Raw genomic sequence first — 17,013 nt, 5'->3', positions numbered from 1 at the left:
TCACATTTGTACGGTTTTTTGTCAGAATGAATGTCCTTATGAATTTTTAGGTTCCCAGCTGTTGAACACTTTTGCCAACAAATCTCACATTCAAAGTTTTTTTCACCAGTATGCGTTTTCATGTGTCTATTTAACACACCGATTCTATTAAAACCTTTACCACAAGTTTCACATTCATATGACGTGTCGCCTGTATGTGTTTTTCTATGATTCAACAAGTCACCACTCCATACAAATCCTTTCTCGCATACATCACATTTGTGACGAGAACCTGTATGCTTTGTCATATGTTTTAAAAAATTGTATTGCCAACAAAAACCTTGACTACAAATCTCACATTTATAAGGTTTTTCGCCTGTATGTATTCTTTCGTGTTTCTGTAAATCACCAAGGCGACGAAATGTTTTACAACAAACATTGCAATTAAAGGATCTTTCTTCAGAATGGATTATCATATGACCCAATAAAATACTTTTATAAGGGAAACCTTTACCACATACATTGCATTTATGAGCCTTTTCACCAGTGTGCATTTTAATGTGATTCTTCAAGTTACCAGTCTGAGAAAATGTTTTGCCGCAAGTTTCACATTTATAAGGTCTAACCTTAGTGTATCTTTGAATGATTGTCTTCAAAAAATCATTTTTTGATATCAGCTCATTACTGGTATTGGTTTGAATAGGTTTGTCTTCCAAGTCGATTTTTAAAGCCTTGCCATTTTCATCTACATCGATATAACATGGTTTACCATTATCCATATCGGATTTGTCGAGTTTGTAATGCTCTCCATTCCTTTCATTATCAATACTGTAAGTTGTTCCATCCATAACAAGTTTGATTTTATCCACTTCCGGTACAGGTATTTCGATCTTCTTGGTTGATTCAGGACTCTAGTTATCACTACACAAGCTGTGTTCTACTTTTTTTAGACCTAAACATTAAAGAAAAGGAATGATGTTAATTTGATTTTTGATTTTTAATCAATGGTTATAATTGCCGTACTTAAAGAAGGGCGAAAGATACCAGAGGAAAAGTCACCGGCTTATAAATCAAAAATAAACTGACAAAATGGACAACGCAATGGCTAAAAATGAAACAGACAAATAATAGTACACAAGAAACAACATAGAAAACTAAAGACTGAGCAACACGAACCCCACCAAAAACTGGGAGATGTGATCTCAGGTGATCCGGAAGGGTAAGAAGATCCGGCTTTATAATGAAAACTAAAAGGAATGGAAAGCAATGTAGAGTGCGACATAAGCAAATGCAAAGATATTATAACGTGGTAGCCGTACGGTCAACAGTAGACAAGAGACTATACAACACATATAAAGCAAGATATCGATGGCCCCAAGATCGTTTCGAATCTAGAAAAGAAACATGAACATTTTAACACGTTTATTGACAAGACTGATAAAGGTGTGGCGAAAGATACCAGAGGGACAGTCGAACTCATAGATCAAAAATAAACTGACAACACCATGGCTAAAAAAGACAAAGACATATAATAGTAAACACGGCGACACAACATAGAAAACTAAAGACTAAGTTTTAAATGTTTGCTTAACGTTCACTTTCTTGTCTAGATTACTAAAGTGAAGCTAAGCGTCTAAGGTGCGCGGAAACACCGGAGTGCACCGTATATATGAATCATTTTGTTTCTGTTTCAATAAACATGATAATCAAATGTACCAATTTTGAGTTCTTACACTTCCTTAAATATTCATTTCTACTCTATCCCCAGAGATCATGTACCAAATATTTTCTTTTTTAATATCTGAAAAACAATCAATGAACGCCGGATGCCCAAATAGGCCACCAACCAGATCTCTTTTGAAAGTTACTGGAGGACTAATTAACGCATGCAAACAAACAACAACATAGAAATATTCAATATTATTTCTATTTATCCTGCAATTTGGTGTTCTACTTTAAGCTGGAGTCACACATTAACGATTTTTACTGCCGTCCTTGACAGGACCATTCTCGATTAAAATTTGTCAAAAGTCTGATCAAGATCCTGTGAATCGTGAATGGAAATTCTAAATTTAATTAAAATTTGTAAAACAAATAATTTAATCACGACAACAATCAGATATTGTTCAGGAAGCGTCGATATTCAACCGTTTCCAAGCGATTTATCCCGATAATCCCGCTTCTAATCCAATTTGTATCTTTCTCCTGGTTAAATTCGACCGAGTCTGTCACGACTGCGTCCCGATTCTACCTAATGTAATCCGACAGAGATCAGACAGTGACCAGACGCTGACGAAAGTTATCCGTTCGAAATTTGTCGGCATACTCGGGATGATCGGGTACTGTCGGAACGTAATCCTATCACGGTCCGCTCTATCGCATTGCAAACGGCTTTGTTTGGTCTCAGTCGTATTGTATTCTGTAATTGTCGGGACTCTGACGTGGGTATCATTGACGAATTTCGTATTAATAACGGGACTGTTCCGGAACGGTTTCGGCAACAACGGTTCGCAATCGACAATATCTGGATGCAATCTGAACTCAATCGGCAGAAAAACAGCAATGAAAAATTTCTCCAGATCATTCCCGTTCCACAGGACACCGTTCGGAATACACAACATCGTTAGGATTTTGATCCGATACAGCAGAATCTGTCACGACATAGGCACGATTGTAATCCGACTACACAAAATCGGCTGAGTTTCCCCGAATGTTACGGGACGCACATAACTGTCGGGGTGCTTCGCCGAACTATTCGGACCCTTCCCGACCCGTAGGAATCTGTTACGAACTTAAACGACTGCGTTCAGACAATGATAGGACATTCCAGATGATTAAGAATACTTTCTTTTGTATTCCGACTTTTTGACATTTCGTGTCGTATCGCTGTCTGATATCAAACGGGAGCAATAATCGGCAATGTGTGAACCCCGCATTACAGACACAGCGGCCCTACAGATCGTTATGCTATACAGATACTCCGTCTACTGCCGGACTGTGTATTGTATTAACCTGCGAGACCTCAGAATGTGTATTACAGTCGCATTCAAATGACGTATTAATTGCGAACTTACGATTTCTTTTATACGTTCTGTTTGTTTTTAAACATTTCTTTAGAGCAATAAGAATCATACACACACGAACACCAGTCTACTATCGATTTCAAAACTTAAATGTGTAGGATTGTGTAACAAAAACAACGATGTCAATTTCAGCATGCATGTTTAGTGAATGTCGAGTCTGAAGCGTATGACAACTTGTACACTCCAGTTTCAAATTGGACAATGTTTTGTTATTTGTTTTTACTGTTGAAATTAGTTGTTATGTTAAAATAGATAATTATTCACATTTAGCGATGTACTATTGTTGACCATATCGCATTCGAGAATCTTTTTTTCCGAATCCTTCTTCAGCTGAATTGTGTGATTACTGAATGCACGACATTACTATATCGTATTACTACACGGGCCTCAAGAGATTTCAACTCGAAAATAATGGCAAAACAAGTTTTTTTGTGTCTTTCAAAACACAGTTAATATACAGAATAAATTGCAGGATAAAGACAATAGTTATCAAAGGTACCAGGATTATAATTTAGTACGCCAGACGCGCGTTTCGTCTACACAAGACTCATCAGTGACGCTGAACATAATAACTGTTTAGTGTCTTTAAATATCAGCTGTATTTGTACTCGGCTCGAAACAGCTCGCATACATCTTGTTGCCTCGTGCAAATACAGCTGATATTTAAAGACACTAAACAGCTATTTATGGAACGCCATGACTGCCTTATGTTAATGATCAGTATTATATGCAGTGCTCACAACATTATATGCAGTGCTCACAACATCTCACAACATTATATGCAGTGCTCACAACATTATATGCAGTGCTCACAAAATTATATGAAGTGCTCACAATATTATATGAAGTGCTTACAACATATATGAAGTGCTCACAACATTATATGCAGTGGTCCAAACATTATATGCAGTGGTCACAACATTATATGAAGTGCTCACGACATTATATGAAGTGCTCACAACATTATACGTTTTTTGTTGATGAAGGTGATGATCGATGATGGTGATGATGATGTTTGATGTATGGTCCGAGACCACAATTGTCACAAACATAGTCCCTAGTGTTGACAATGGGTTACTTGCCATTAATTTTTATTCCCCTTCCAAATTTATTTCTTCATCATGTTCATGTTTAATGCCTCAAATTGCAAGAAGTGGGTGAAATTACACAGTACAAAAATTTGGGTTCAGAAATTTAAAGGAAAGTAGTGATTTGGTCCAGCTGAAAAAGGTTTAAAATTAGCACTTCGGAAGCTGTCAAAAGATTTCAAGACGCCCTAAACACAAAATTGTCCATATTTTGAGTTAGAGCCGATGAAGTTTTCTATAATTGTGATATAATTTGTACCAAAAGTAGTACAACACACTGTAAAAATTTCATTGAGAAAGCGCAGGTGGGATTTTTTTAATTTTCATTTATCTTCTAAAAGAAATGCACTACGAAATAATTGTGGTCTCGGACCTCAGATGATGAGATTGATGTTTGATGAGACGGTAGTGGTTCAGATTCGGTAAACTTCGGGGTTTTTTAGCGGAAATTACCGAATACAGTCATAATTGATAGTGCCCCACAAACAAATTGAAACAGTTGTTGAAGTCATGTTATCAAGGCAATTCGATTGAAAACTATTTCAGAAAAAAACAACGCCTGCTATTGTCTGCAATTTTATTAATTTATTGGAATTTCATTCTGAGGAAAAGATGAAACTAAGAGGCGAATAAATGAACTAGTTATGTTCATCGTAAGAAATACGCATGGCATAATGTAAGTTAAATAATGAAAATTTTAGTTAATGAAATATCGAATAAAAATTTGTATGATATATGCCTTGAGTCCATTTCCTACTGAAGAACTTTAGCAAGGTGCCACTTTATAGTCAGTACTCAATTTTAAAAAGCTTAATTACCTTTTAAATAAAGAGTCAGCTTTCTATAACAACTAAGTGCCATATTACGCTAGCTTATATGATATGTCATGATAGAGTCATTGTTGGCATCGATTTTCAGAATTTGGCATTTTTACATGAATAAGTATCTAACAGATATGGAAAATGCAGTTTAAAGCATTTCATTGTAGGTGTCTAACATAACTTTACATCAATTATTCCAATTTGTTTACAAGCTTTTTAGCACGCCAAGCAGTTTGTCTTCTAAATATGACCAGCAGTCTTATATAGAGATATAAACTTTCATAAGAAATATTTACCCTTTCAAGACCCAGTTTAACATTTTCATTTAATAATAGTTATCATCTCTTATGAAAACTGAGTTTCTGGGGGTGAATAAAACGTTTACTACGTTTGTTCGTCAGTCTGCACGATTAAAAAATGAAAAAAAGTGGTATGCTTGCCAATGAACTTTCCACAAGAGACCAAATGACACAGAAATTAACAACTATAGGCCACAGTACGGCCTTCAACAATGAACAAAGCCCATACCGCATAGTCAGCTATAGAAGGCCCCGAAATGATAAACGCAAAACATTCCAAACGAGAAAACTAACGGCCTAATTTATGTACAAACAAACGAACGAAACACGAACATGTAACACATTAACAAACGACAACCACTGAAATACAGGCTCCTCTGACTTGGGACAGACACATATGTATATACAGAATGTGGCGGGTTTTAACATGTTAGCGGGATCTCAACCCTCCCTCTAACCTGAGACAGTGGTGTAATAGAGCAACATAAGAACGAACTATGAAAATCAGTTGAAAAAGGCTTAACTCATCAGATGGATACAAATATAAATGCATCTAACAAAAAACAGAGTGGACGTGGTCGGGTACTTGTATATCCCAACAACAACTGATCTGAGAGTACTCGCAGTTACTGCTGACAGCTAGTTCAAAGCCACTCAAAACTAATTAAAAAATCATGCATCTACGTTTTGCATTTAGGTAAAGATTGAAACAAACTGTGAGTAAAAAAGAATGATTTACAATTATTGGATAGTAACGATTGTCCATGAAGAAAGAGTCATCTTGACCTAAATTAATTCCGGTTAAGATGCAAAATCTTATCAACTACAAGTCATAGAAGAATGATATCTTTTAGATTGCACTTCTTTGATAACAATGGACCTTGAAAAAAAGATATATATATAATTGTACATATAATATAACTTATATTAATGGAGAACTACTAGTATTGTTTTACTGCCGGTGAATTCTTCTCGTTGTTGTTATTGGCGTTCTAATTCTTCTTACATACAAGCTTGTCTATAGTCTGGGGATTTCTGTTATTTTTGCTAACAATTTTTTTCCATATCCCATGTTAATTAGGATCAATATAAGAGGTTGAAAATTTGATATCTAAATATTTTTCGATATCTGGAAACTTACTTTTGACGATGGATCTTGATTGTTTCTGTGGGGCTTCTTTCTATATATATCTTTATTCTCACAAACCAAATTACAAAGGTATAGAGATAATTATACATATTTCAAAATTACATAAATAAATAATGTACGAAAGTAGATAGAGGCATTCACAATTGTTCTCCTTTATATGGATCACTCACGAGGTAAAGATTGGAAAATTGTCGAAACTAATTTGACTTTTATGTAAAGCATAGTCCGAACTATATACATTTGTACTTAAAAGGATTTAAATTCACAAACTAGTTATTTTGCACTAAACATTGCTGTGCCATGCCTTTTTAAAATAAGATTGAAAATCGTAAATGTTTAAGTAAAATTATATTTCGAATAACATCGCTGACCAACATTGATAAACAAAAATAATTAAAAAATGCAATGAACAGTATAATTCTGAGAGATATTTGGTTCTCCTTGAAAAAATACTGGGTCATAACATATCTTAATTGCAGTCCCGAGTAATCTGAAGATATTTTTTTTAGAGTTAAATGATCAGAAATGCACAATTATATATGTGTATAAATCTATATGTTTTAATACGACTGCAAAAAAAAATTGTCTCATATCAGATTTCAGAAATTAAAATATTTTGCTATTACGTCGTCGTTGTCGGTGTCGCCGAAGACAGATGGTTTCTGGATAATAACTTTTGTATAAGTAAATAGAAATCAATTAAACTTTAACACAAGTTTTATAACCACTAAAGAAAGTTCAGGATTGATTTGGGGGCTATGGTCTCAAATATTTAGGAATTAGGGGCCAAAAAGGAGGTCCAGCTAAACATTTTTGTAGTTTCCAGTCCTTAAATGTATAAATCTCTCTGAAATTATACCACAAGTTTCCATACCAAAAAGGGATGGTTATGATTTGCTTGTAAAGGTGGGTGGAGGGGGAGGTGTTATGGCTCAAAACTTTAAGGAATTAGAGGCAAAAAAGAGGTAGAAACAAGGGTTTCTTGGTTAATGGCCAATTAAGACAATTTGAAATCAGTGTAAGGAAGGTAATCCAAATATATTGAAGTAATCCAAACATGTTTGATTATCTCCCTTACACTGCTCTAAAATTATGTGTAAAGAATTTTTTTTCTCATATATCAGATTTCAGAAATTAAAAAAGAAAATTTCTGCATACATTTTTGTTTTTGCAAAAAAAGTGGGGGATACATTTTTATTTTATTTTTCGGGTTAGGATCAATATACAACAGCATAGTGTATTGCACAAAATCAACACAAAAAAGGGGTGTATTTTTTTAATTTTTGAAGGGGGTGGGGCAATTCGCAACAGCGAAGTGCAAAACCAATAAATAAGTATAAATTCAAATAATATTATCAATTTTAAGTTCTTTGACTACAGTTATTCTGTGTCAGAAACCTATTATGTGTCAAATATTTAATTACATTCCAAATTCAGACCTGTATCAAGCATTTTTGTCAAGCGTGAATAGTGTGTCCATTTTTGTCCTAACGGTTCATGGTTGCACCTCTGTGGTCGTATCCAGCTGCGTTCGGCGAAGCAATTTATCAAACACTTAAAGTATATACATATTAAGTTGTGAATATGATGAAAATTCTAATCAAAATAAGTTTAAATTGCCGGCCTGGTGTGGAAAAAAACTGTGGTAAATTGATCATACTTCTTAATTTCCTTATTTCAATCAGTTTTAAAAATGGTATACTAGTGCCTTAATTAATGATGACATGACTTTAATAACTGTTCAAATTTGTTTGCTGGACATTACCAATTATGGATTCGGGGTTACTGAATCTGAACCACTACCATCTTATCATACATCAATCTCATCATACATCAAACATCATCATCACCTTCATCAACAAAAAACGTATAATGTTGTGAGCACTTCATATAATGTTACAAGTGCATGAGCACTTCATATAATGTTACAAGTGAGCACTTCATATAATGTTGTGACCACTGCATATAATGTTTGGACCACTGCATACAATGTTGTGAGCACTGCATATAATGTTGACCATTAACATAAGGCAGTCATGGCGTTCCATAGCATGCCATAGTTATTTGTTGCTTTCTTCGTGATAACAAACTATAATAGAAACAAATTGCATACATTATTATGGCATAACATGAAATATATATGAAAGTAAATACCTTTTGCTTTAGCTGTAAACAGTTTTACTTTGCTTGTACAAGTATCAGACGATGTGGCATGCTTCTTTGATAAAACAACGGGAGATAATCCAATTTATTTTACTATGGTACGCAAAATGGTAAGTTGCGGAAATGAAAGTGGATGAATTTCAAAGTTAATTATTAAAGTTTAAAAAATAAAACGTAGAATAACCTCACATTACCTAAACATTGAAATTGGAAGATATTGTCTTAGATATAAATGAAAAGAAAATGTAACTTAATATGTAAAAATTATGTTGAAGATAAAATTCATTGTTCAAGTTTAATGCCCATACATGCTAATTAAACAACTACATGTACACACACCATATATATAAGACCTTTACCGTCAGGCGTCAAACGGTCGTTTTCAGCTACCGCCAAAAAACGGTCAGCGTCAAATCGGTTGAAATTTTACCGTGATTTGTCAAAATATCCTTACTCTTTCTTGAAACGGCTAAAAACCATTTTTCATAAATCTGAATCATAGGTCATGAATACATACAAAGGTCTGGATGAGGATGAATAAATAGAGAATAAAAGGATTTAAAATCTACAATTTTAAAGCCCGTTATCCATTGGGTACAAACTCGAAGATTTTAATTTGGGCAGGTGGTGGTTCACTGTTGGGTATTTAACATTTGTGTTTATTAGTTTGATCGCAACCTCGCTTTGGTCTTTTCGAAATACGTCGGCAAGATTGCAGCAGACGAAAATTGGACGAGAAAATAATCTTCTTAAAAAAGTTGAAATAACACCTGAAATAGGTTTGATAAAGGGCTATAAGTTTATTTTGATATACGATAAAGACGGATTGATATCGATTTAATCCCGATGTCTTGAAATTTTAGTTAAAAACGACATTTAAAAACATACAAAAATTTAATGTGCAAATGAATGTCGAATTTAAGTAAACGGTCACAGCCAAAAATAAATCAAACCAAGATTGTGTTAGACATTATATTTTTATGCAATTTGAAAATGTGAAGGAATTTATAACTGTTATTGCCGTACTTTAGTGATATAAGGGGTTTTCAAATCAACCAAATATTTTCACAATGAAATTTTGAAATAGCTTATTGTCAGCATATAAATTGATGCAGTCGATAACTTAGTTCATCTAAATACAGGACAAAAATGAGCAAAAAGTTGAGTGTTTCGACTCTATTTATTGACAAACTTGTAATGACAAACTTCCAGTTAACGGTGGGCATAAAAACCGGAACCGGCTTTGATAAACTCGTATGTTTCGGATTTGCACAAATGGCAAAACAATCATTTTAGTAAGTAGTAATTGATTCTTAGTTTATATATCCTGAGAATAACACGAAAGAGCAAACTATAGGCATATAATCGGAGAGAGATTTGTGAAATACGTATGTTTTTGGATATTCACTTTTAATATTTTATATATATATATAAGGTAAAGCACATATATTTGAATGAAGATAACACATACACTTTAAGTTTCAGATCATGTATAGGAGGTCCGGCAGAAAAAGGGTGCCGACAAGCAGGGCAAATAATGGAGGCGCAGCGGCTGCTGCAAAGAAGTCGAAACAGCAACAGGAAGAGGCGACTGCTAATATTGCAGATAGATTACCTAGAACAAGTGGAACACCACCTGTACAGCTCGGCTCAAACACAGTGACAACTAATGTACTACCACACAGTCCAATAATGATCCCAGCAACACTGCCAGCAGAAACAATTTACCCTGCTCCAGGTAATACAACATTACACCAACCCCTAATTAACACAGGTTATGCCTTACCCATTGAAACGGTTAAGGCGTCAGATGACATAGCGCGAAACGTATCGCAAAATGTCAAACAAAAAGTAATAAATGGGGAATATGTAGATATGGGCAGTTTGTTAAATAATTCACAAAACATAACAGGAGTGAATCAAACACTTACATTTAATCAGGGACAGATTATATTACAACCTAAGCAACAGGATACAAGAATTAACACAATAGGTATATGGACGGATGCCTTTTTAATATATATCAGTATTTATTGTACTATACATACATCTCAGTTCCAAGAACTGTTGAAGTATATGCAAACTGTCAGGTTAGGGGCTAAACGCTATGCAGGTTTAGGATGGAAATTGTATGATGAACAGTTTAGACTACGTAGATCACAGGAGCCTGCTGGATCCTGGTCTGTCATAGACACTGAGCTATGGTTATTGTATATGCAACCAGCAGGTCCAATTAATGGGCCAGAGTTCAATATTGCACAAAAACCAACAAACAATTTTCTTAAATGCTATGCATATAATTATAATGGGACGTGCACCCAACAATATTGCACATACAAACATGCTTGTTTAAAATGCAGTGGGGTACATCCGGTTATATATTGCACTAATAGCAAAGTGACTAACTCTAATAATCCTCAGTCACCTGGGATTGTTCAGAGATTCAGATCAGCCCGACCTCAAGCACCACAAAAAACAGCATCTAATTTTCAACCCTTTGCACCTAGGCAAATGCAAAATAACACAAGATTCCGTTCTCCTGGAGCATTTATGGGACAAAGGCAAAACCCCAGTCAAAATTAAATCTTTAAGAGAATTACTGTCAAATTATGAAAACAAAACTGATGCAGCAATGTTATTATTGGGATTTATAGAGGGGTTTAGATTAAACTATACTGGTCCAAGGATCTCGAGTTTTGCAAGCAATCTCATTTCGGCAGAAGTTCACAAAACTGAAACGAATTTAAAATTACAAAAAGAAGTGCATCTTGGTAGAATGTTGGGCCCCTTTTCAAAAATACCAATTTCAACTTTAAGAATATCTCCTATTGGGGTAGTTTCAAAAAATGACGGTGGATGGCGTCTTATAACTCACTTGTCATATCCTCTAAACTGGAGTGTGAATGATTTCATTGATCCAGAAATTTGTAAAGTAAAGTATTCTTCTTTTGATAAAGTGGTTGGGATGATCTCTGAATTAGGAAATAACGTGCTTTGCGCAAAAATGGACATTAGTCAGGCCTTTAGAATTTTATTGGTTCACCCAGCTGATTTTGACCTTCTGGGAATTTTCTTTGATGGGAAATATTATATTAATAAATGTCTGCCTGAAGGCTGTTCTATATCATGTGCCCTCTTTGAAAAATTTGCCACATTTTTGCATAAAACAGTTGCATTGAAAGCTGGCATTGAGACTTTAGACCACTATTTGGATGACTTTTTCTTTGCTGGTGAAAGTTCAACGGATAATTGTACCATTTTGATGGACACTTTTAATGAAGTATGTAGGCAGCTAGGTGTTCCACTAGCAGAGAATAAAACAGTAGGTCCTACCACATGTATCACATTTTTAGGCCTTGAAATTGACACAGTACTTATGTTGGTTAGAATCCCCCCTGAAAAACTGGATAAACTTAAATTTATGCTTGATCAGGTCTTGTCGAAAAAGAAAATGGCACTGAAGGAACTTGAATCAATTACTGGTTTAATGGCATTTTGTTCAAGGGCTATTATATCAGCCCGTGCTTTTATTCGTCGTTTTTACGATTTGATAGCTTCAGTTAAGAATGGAAAGCCTTATTATACTGTCAGATTGAATTCAGAGGTCAAAGCAGATGCTAGAGTTTGGCTAAATTTTCTAGATCAATTCAATGGTCAGTGTTTTTTTCCTGATAGATTTTGGTCGACTAATGAAAGTCTGGAATTATTCACTGATAGTGCAGGTAATGTTTTATTAGGTTGTGGAGCTTATTTTCAAGGTCACTGGGTACAATACCAGTGGCCAAGTAGTTGGGCTGATACTAGCATTTTATTGGATATAACATGTTTGGAGCTTATTCCCATCGTGCTGTCGTTCATGATATGGGGTCGTTCATTTAGAAATAAAAAGATTCTGTTGAGAATAGATAATCAGGCATTAGTAAGCATTGTGAACAAAAGAACATCAAAATCAAAGAGAGTTATGATATTGATAAGACAACTAGTTTTTCTCACTATGAACAATAACATACAATTTAGGGCACAACATATTGAGGGTGAGCATAATGCAATCGCAGATGCTCTTTCTCGATTTCAGGAACAACGTTTTATGGACTTGGTCCCGAATGCAGACAGTTCTCCAGCAGCAATCCCACAAGAATTCCTGTCGATGATTTCAGAACTGAAATGAATCATTTACTTATAAATTCATTAGCACCCAGTACACAGAAAGCATATTTGCATAGCATGGACATATTTGTTAAATTCAGAGAAAATCATGGTTTTTCTGATGTCTGGCCTATTCCGCTTGATGACTTGACATCATTCATTGTTTATATGTTTAGAAAGAAATTGTCCCACTCAACAGTATCTGGCTATATTTCAGGCTTAAGTTACAATAATAAAATCAACAATTTAGAAGACAATACACAGAAATTTGTTGTCAGAAAATTGATTGAAGGAATAAAAAGGTTGGGGGGCCCAAATCAAAAGGACACTAGATTACCCATAACGAGAGATATATTGGAAAAATTATTGAGGTCACTGGCGGTGATTTGCAAAAACGGGTATGAGACAAAACTGTTTATGGCTTCATTTTCGCTAGCCTTTCATGGTTTTATGAGAGTAGGTGAAATAACAGTTGATTGTAAAAATAAGCAGATGCATACTGTAAAATTTGAAAATATAAAGCTTTGTGATGCAAGATTAGAGGTTTTATTGACGTCATCTAAAACTGATCAGTTTGGTTCTGGAACAACAATCGTTATTTCTAAGCAGAAAAACAAAAATGTATGTCCAGTACAAATAATGGCTAATTTTATTAAAGTTCGCCCACCTTATCTGGGACCTTTATTTTGTCATTTTGATGGATCCCCCCTTACAAGATACCAGTTTTCAGCATTATTAAAAAGGTCTCTGTCAGTAATTGGTATAGAAAACAATGGATTTAAGTCCCATTCCTTTAGAATTGGCATGGCAACTACATGTGCATTAGAAGGTATTTCTGATGAACAAATTAAAGAAATGGGACGTTGGAAGTCACAGGCCTTTTTGCGTTACATTAGGATTTAAATGCCTGAACATCATATATGTACATTTATTTGTGTAAATATGTTTCTATATTTGCTTATTTTGTAATGCAGTCTTGAGCTGGCATTTAAATAATATTGTATTATGTAAATAAATGGTATGTCCTGCATCAATATAAGCAAGTAATAATTGCTTTCTAAGAATTGCAGGACATGCTACAGTTTGGATCGTTGGATCCTCGATTATTAAGCATGCCTTTGGGGAAGCCAGAGGAAGACCGGGAGGGGTAAACTTGGGGCTGCAGAGGATGGGAGTAAATATTTGGTGGCAGGGAAAATGTGGAGGTAAAGTGCTGGACATGAAACAACAAATAAGAACCATGTTAAAATATGAAGATCCGCCAACTATATTAGTTTTACATATTGGAGGCAATGATATAGGGGAAAAAAGTTCAAAAACTCTTTGTGAACTAATAAGGAAACAGTTCAGTTGGATGCGTCAACTGATGTTGGACACAGTTTTTGTCTGGTCTCAAATTATTCCGAGATCAAGTTGGCGTTACTGTGACAATATTAATGCCATGGAAAAATGTAGAATGAGGGTTAATACCTCTATAGCATCATTTTTAACCAAAACAGATGGTTGTTACCTCCGTTACCCTGATATAAAGGCTAATGAATTATTCTTAATGAAAGATGGAGTGCATTTGACGTCTTTGGGAAATAACATTTTTTTGAATACCCTCCAGGGAGGATTAGAAATGATCATCAGGAATCTTGGCATTAATTTAACCTTCCCCGACTGTAAATAGATACAACTGTTATGTTAACATTTTATATCTGACGTTTCAAGTAAGTTACTAGGAAGTAACTTGAAAGTTAATATATTAAATTGTATTTGGCACAGCTTCGCGCAGCTACACCCCCTTTTCAGTGGCGGTTGTCCAATCAGATCAAGTTGTTACCCTGATCTTATCGGACAATTTGGCACATTTCGCTGCGCTGGATTTAACATTCATATATTCAGTGAACAGTAATGATAGCCTCTGATTACCAGGGCTCATCAGTCAACTTCTCGTACCAGACATATTACTTAAATATATTTATATTAGTGGTTTGCCATAATTTGCGGTAGCCACATTATAATTTACATATATATTAAATACAGACATTGATAAATATATTTCAGAGCAAGATTGCCAATTTAAATACATATTATATATCATATATGTTATATTTTATTCAAGATAAAGCTGTGGCCAAATACTGCCAAAACCTTATTATCTATTTGTTATGTTTTGGGCCTCGAGGATAAAAGGATTTAAAATCTACAATTTTAAAGCCCGTTATCCATTGGGTACAAACTCGAAGATTTTAATTTGGGCAGGTGGTGGTTCACTGTTGGGTATTTAACATTTGTGTTTATTAGTTTGATCGCAACCTCGCTTTGGTCTTTTCGAAATACGTCGGCAAGATTGCAGCAGACGAAAATTGGACGAGAAAATAATCTTCTTAAAAAACCCACCACCCTCCCAATGTAAATTAATTTTGTGTTACATGTGTATTTGTTCTGAATGGAAGTAAGAAACCAGATACTGCTTTTAAGTTTATATTTCAGCTTAATTCTGCTAATGGTACTGAGATGGGAGAGTAGGAGACAACTAGTGAACACAATGTAGATGTAAAAGTGGACATTGGCAGAGCACATTTGGCACATTTCGCTGCGCTGGATTTAACATTCATATATTCAGTGAACAGTAATGATAGCCTCTGATTACCAGGGCTCATCAGTCAACTTCTCGTACCAGACATATTACTTAAATATATTTATATTAGTGGTTTGCCATAATTTGCGGTAGCCACATTATAATTTACATATATATTAAATACAGACATTGATAAATATATTTCAGAGCAAGATTGCCAATTTAAATACATATTATATATCATATATGTTATATTTTATTCAAGATAAAGCTGTGGCCAAATACTGCCAAAACCTTATTATCTATTTGTTATGTTTTGGGCCTCGAGGATAATAGACCTACAAAAAGTTAGAGAATAATGGGGTGTTATGATATATACTAGAATAAAGAATAACAAAAATATATACTAGAATAAAGAATAACAAAAATATATACTAGAATAAAGAATAACAAAAATATATACTAGAATAAAGAATAAAATACAAAGAAAAGAGAACAATGGCGGGCTAACACATAAAGGAAAGAAAATAATTGGTCCCGAAAATTAAACAAATTTTATTTTTATAGAGAAAAAGTAGATAAAAGTTAAATAATAAAGGAATGGAGTGACAGCAGACCAGTCATACATCAAATTGAATGTATCATTTACCACTCCATGTGCATAAAATTCAGTAATATAAAAAAAGTTATAACTTTCACAACGTATTTAATAACTTTTGTGTGCCTCTCTGTCACAACATAACAAAACAAAATATAATAATTATTGTGATTCTTGTGTGCAATTTAAAATAACAAAACATATATATAGTACATCAATTATAAGTAATAAAACCTAAAGTTTGAAGGGTGGTTGACTCCATTAATTAAGTTGTTCAAACTTTTTTAACACATACATTCTGTTTCAGATGTTGTCTTTATTGCTTATTATCTTAAAAAATCAGACACATCCGTGTGTCTCAACGTTTTTTTTTTCTTTGATGACATCCTGAATAATATAAATCACTTTAGTCATGTCATGTAATTATATTCAGTGCAACAGCTGAACGAAACGTATCTTCACATTTGCTACATATAACTGGATTTTCACCTGTATGTATTCTCCACGGGGGGTTTCAACATGGAGTTTTGGGTACAGATGTGCTGCTGGGAGATAAAAAAAACCCCATCCCCATTCATATTTTGTAGTCTTGTAAAATCCTGACCCATAAACATATTGTATGGCAAAATCATAACCCATTCAAATATTCCTGATCAGTTGTCCAGCATTTATACAAAAATGCAAATTATTGACCCATTGACATATAATCCTGGTGAATTCGCAACCCATTAATATATATATGATGTGTCAAAAAGGATCCCATTACAGCGGCACATCTGTAAATCTTCATATAGGAAGAGACCCCACCCCATGGTATTCTCCTGTGATTCTGTAATGATCTATTAGAGCAAAATATTTTGTCACATACATCATGTACATCACATGTTACTCTGTTTTTACAATTTTGCGTTTTCAAATGTTTTTGTAATCCGTCATGTCGAAAGAATGATTTATTGCAAACACTGCAATTATACGGTTTTGCTTGTTTGCCAACATGTAGACTTTTCATGTGTGCTCGAATGTTGGTGTTTGTATTAAATACCGTGTGACACACAATAAATTTAAGTACACGTGTTTCACCAGTATGTGTTCTCATGTGTGTATCTAAATCACCAAATAA

General features: G+C 34.3%; 1 long non-coding RNA gene across 1 annotated transcript; it reads left to right on the top strand.

Moving 5' to 3' along the window:
* The first annotated feature begins 9,136 nt into the window (after nucleotides 1-9,136).
* On the top strand, nucleotides 9,137-15,593 carry LOC143076257 (uncharacterized). The gene is made up of 2 exons (XR_012978581.1): nucleotides 9,137-9,362; nucleotides 10,063-15,593. It is a non-coding gene; the product is annotated as an uncharacterized LOC143076257 (long non-coding RNA).
* The last annotated feature ends 1,420 nt before the right edge of the window (nucleotides 15,594-17,013 follow it).

The sequence above is a fragment of the Mytilus galloprovincialis genome, chromosome 5, assembly GCF_965363235.1.
Source record: "Mytilus galloprovincialis chromosome 5, xbMytGall1.hap1.1, whole genome shotgun sequence".
In the NCBI taxonomy this organism is placed as follows: domain Eukaryota; kingdom Metazoa; phylum Mollusca; class Bivalvia; order Mytilida; family Mytilidae; genus Mytilus; species Mytilus galloprovincialis.
Note: the sequence above shows the minus strand (reverse complement) of the source record. Positions and strands in the feature narration are given on the sequence as shown.